The sequence below is a fragment of the Apodemus sylvaticus genome, chromosome 2 (genome assembly GCF_947179515.1).
Source record: "Apodemus sylvaticus chromosome 2, mApoSyl1.1, whole genome shotgun sequence".
NCBI classification, from domain to species: domain Eukaryota; kingdom Metazoa; phylum Chordata; class Mammalia; order Rodentia; family Muridae; genus Apodemus; species Apodemus sylvaticus.
The window spans coordinates 148,302,390-148,307,031 of NC_067473.1; positions in this window are offsets into that span (position 1 = coordinate 148,302,390).

Here is a 4,642-nt window from a genome sequence, read left to right on the forward strand (position 1 = left end):
TATGAACATAGTGGAACATGTGTCCTTACTGCATGCTGGGGAATCCTCTGGGTATATGCCCAGGAGTGGTATAGCAGGGTCCTCCAGAAGTGTCATGCCCAGTTTTCTTAGGAACCGCCAGACTGATTTCCATAGTGGTTGTACCGTCTTACAATCCCACCAGCAGTGAGGGAGTGTTCCTCTTTCTCCACATCCTCGCCAACACCTGCTGTCTCTTGAGTAATTTTAATCTTAGCCATTCTGACAGGTGTGAGGTGAAATCTCGGGGTTGTTTTGATCTGCATTTCCCTAATGGCTAATGATGTTGAGCATTTCTTAAGGTGCTTCTTGGCCATCTGAATTTCTTCAGGCGAAAATTCTTTGTTTAGGTCTGTACCCCATTTTTAATAGGGTTATTTGGTTCCCTGGGGTCTAACTTCTTGAGTTCTTTGTATATATTGGATATTAGCCCTCTATTGGATGTAGGGTTGGTGAAGATCTTTTCCCAATTTGTTGGTTGCTGTTTTGTCCTTTTGACGGTCTCCTTTGCCTTACAGAAACTTTGTAATTTTATGAGATCCCATTTGTCAATTCTTGATCTTAGAGCATAAGCTATTGGTGTTCTGTTCAGGAACTTTTCCCCTGTGCCCATGTCCTTAAGGGTTTTCCCCAGTTTCTTTTCTATTAGTTTCAGTGTGTCTGGTTTTATGTGGAGGTCCTTGATCCACTTGGAGTTGAGCTTAGTACAAGGAGATAAGAATGGATCAATTCGCATTCTCCTGCATGCTGACCTCCAGTTGAGCCAGCACCATTTGTTGAAAAGGCTATCTTTTTTCCACTGGATGTTTTCAGCTCCTTTGTCAAAGATCAAGTGACCATAAGAGTATGGATTCATTTCTGGGTCTTTAATTCTATTCCATTGGTCCACTTGCATGTCCCTGTGCCAATACCATGTACTTTTTAACACTATTGCTCTGTAGTATTGCTTGAGGTCTGGGATAGTAATACCCCCAGAAATTCTTTTACTGTTGAGAATAGTTTTAGCTATCCTGGGTTTTTTGTTATTCCAGATAAATTTGAGAATTGCTTTTTCCTATTTTGTGAAGAACTGAGTTGGAATTTTGATGGAGATTGCATTGAATCTGTATATTTCTTTTGGCAAGATGGCCATTTTAACTATATTAATCCTGCCAATCCATGAGCATGGCACATTTTTCCATTTTCTGAGGTCTTCTTCGATTTCCTTCTTCAGAGACCTGAAGTTCTTGTCATAAAGATCTTTTACTTGTTTGGTTAGAGTCAAACCAAGATACTTTATATTGTTTCTGGCTATTGTGAAGGGTGTCATTTCCCTAACTTCTTTCTCAGTCTGCTTATCCTTTGAGTATAGGGAGGAAACTGATTTGCTTGAGTTGATTTTATAACCTGCCACCAGCTGTAGGAGTTCTCTGGTGGAGTTTTTTGGGTCACTTAATTTTACTATCATGTCATCTGCAAATAGTGATAATTTTATTCTTCCTTACCAATTTGTATACCTTTGACCTCCTTATGTTGTCTAATTGCGCTTTCTAGGACTTCAAGTACTATATTGAAAAGATATGGAGAGAGAGGGCAACCTTGTCTAGTCCCTGAATTTAGTGGGATTGCTTCAAGTTTCCCTCCATTTAGTTTGATGTTGGCTACTGGTTTGCAGTATATTGCTTTAATTGTGTTTAGGTATGGGCCATGAATTCCTGTTCTTTCCAAGACATTTAGCATGAAAGGATGCTGAATTTTGTCAAATGCCTTTTCAGCATCTAATGATATGATCATATGGTTTTTTGAGTTTGTTTATGTAGTGGATTGCATTGATGGATTTCCATATATTGAACCACCCCTGCATCCCTGGGATGAAGCCCTCTTGATAGTGGTGGATGATCATTTTGATGTGTTCTTGGATTCTGTTGGCAAGAATTTTATTGAGTATTTTTGCATCGATATTCATAAGAGAAGTTGGCCTGAAGTTCTCTTTCTGTGATGGATCTTTGTGTGGTTTTGGAATCAGTGTAACTGTGGCTTCGTAGAACGAGTTGGGTAGTGTTTCTTCTGTTTCTATTTTGTGGAACAGTTTGAAGAGTATTGGTGTTAGGTCTTCTTTGAAGGTCTGATAGAATTCTGCACTGAAGCCATCTGGTCCCATGCTTTTTTTTGGTTGGGAGCCTTTCTATGACCCTTTTTATTTCTTTAGGGGTTATGGGCCTGTTTAGATGATCTATTTGATCCTGATTTAATTTTGGTGTTTGGTATCTGTCTAGGAAACTGTCCATTTCCTCCAGATTCGCCAGTTGTGTTGAGTATAGGCTTTGGTAGTAAGATCTGATGATTCTTTGAGTTTCCTCAGTTTCTGTTGTTATATCTCCCTTTTCATTTCTAAGTTTGTTAATCTGGATACTGTCTCTGTGCTCTTTGGTTAGTCTGGCTAAGGGTTTATCTATCTTGTTGATTTTCTCAATGAACCAGCTCCTGGATTCGTTGATTCTCTGTATGGTTCTGTTTGTTTCTACTTGATTTATTTCAGTCCTGAGTTTGATGATTTCCTGCCTTCTACTCCTCCTGGGTGAATTCGCTTCTTTTTGCTCCAGGGCTTTCAGGTGTGTCTTTAAACTGCTAGTGTATGCTCTCTCCATTTTCTTTTTGGAGGCACTCAGGTCTATGAGTTTTCCTCTTAGCACTGCTTTCATTGTGTCCCATAGATTTGGGTATGTTGTGTCTTCCTTTCCATTAAATTCTAAAAAGTCTTTGATTTCTTTCTTTATTTCTTCCTTGACCAAGGTATCATTGAGTAGAGTATTGTTCAGTTTTCATGTGTATGTGGGCTTTATGTTGTTTTTGTTGCTATTGAAGACCACTTTTACTCCATAGTGATCTGATAGGAGGCATGGGATTAATTCGATCTTCTTGTATTTGTTGAGGTCTGTCTTGTGACCAATTATATGGTCGATTTTGGAGAAGGTACCATGAGGTGCTGAGAAAAAGGTATATTCTTTTGCTTTAGGGTGAAATGTTCTATATATATCTGTTAACTCTAATTGGTCCAAAGCTTCAATTTGTTTCACTGTGTCCCTGTTTAGTTTCTGTTTTCCTGATTGGTCCATTGAGGAAAGTGCAGTGTTGAAGTCACCCACAATTATTGTGTTAGGTGCAATGTGTACTTTGAGCTTTAGTAAAGTTTCTTTTATGAATGAGGGTGCCTTTGCATTTGGAGCATAGATGTTCAGGATTGAGAGTTCTTCTTGGTGTTTTTTCCTTTGACCAGCAAGAAGTGTCCCTCAGTGTCTCTTTTGATGACTTTAGGGTGAAAGTCAATTTTATATGATATTAGAATGGCTACTCCGGCTTGTTTCCTGTGACCATTTGCTTGTAAAATTGTCTTCCAGCCTTTTACTTTAAGGTAGTGTTTGTCTTTGACACTGAGGTGTGTTTCCTGTATGCAGCAAAATGTGGGATCCTGTTTATGTATCCAGTCTGTTCGTCTATGTCTTTTTATTGGGGAATTGAGTCCATTGATATTAAGAGATATTAATGAATAGTGATTATTACTTCCTGTCATTTTGGATGTTATCTTTTATATTTGATTTGTTATCTTCTTTTGGGTTTCATGAAAGAAAGTTACTATCTTGCATTTTCCAGGGTGAAGTTTCCCTCCTTGTATTGGAGTTTTCCTTCTATTATCCTTTGTAGGGCTGGGTTTGTGGTAAGATATTGGGTAAACTTGGTTTTGTCATGGAATATCTTGGTTTCCCCATCTATGGTGATTGAGAGTTTTGCTGGGTATAGAAGTTTTGGCTAGCATTTGTGTTCTCTTAGAGTCTGCATGAGATCTGCCCAGGATCTTCTAGCTTTCATAGTCTCTGGTGAGAAGTCTGGTGTGATTCTGATAGATCTTCCTTTATATGTTACTTGGCCTCTTTCTTTTACTGCCTTTAATATTCTTTCCTTGTTTAGTACATTTGGTGTTTTGATTATTATGTGACGGGATGTATTTCTGTTCTGGTCCAGTCTGTTTGGAGTTCTGTAGGCTTCTTGTATATTCATCGGCATCTCTCTCTTTAGATTAGGAAAGTTTTCTTCCATAGTTTTATTGAAGATATTTGCTGGCCCTTTAAGTTGTAAATCTTTGCTTTCATCTATGCCTATAATCCTTAGGTTTGGCCTTCTCAATGTGTCCTGGATTTCCTGGATGTTTTGGGTTACAAGCTGTTTGTATTTTCCATTTTCTTTGATCATTGAGTCCATGGTTTCTATGGTATCTTCGGCATCTGAGATTCTTTCTTCTATCTCTTGTATTCTGTTGTTGATATTTTGCATCCACGGTCCCTGATTTCTTCCCAAGGTTTTCTATCTTCAACGTTGTCTCCCTTTGAGATTTCTTAGTTGTTTCTACTTCTGTTTTTAGATCCTGGATGTTTTTGCTCAGTTCCTTCACTTGCTTGTTTGTGTTTTCTTGTAATTCTTTGAGAGATATTTGTGTTTCTTCTTTCATGACTTCTGCCTGTTGATCAAATTTCTCCTGTACTTTTTAAAGTGATTTTTTCATTTCCTCCTTATTGGCTACTATCATTTGACCCATATTCTCCTGAATTTCTTTAAGTGATTTTTGTGTTTCCCTTGTAAGGGCTTCTAG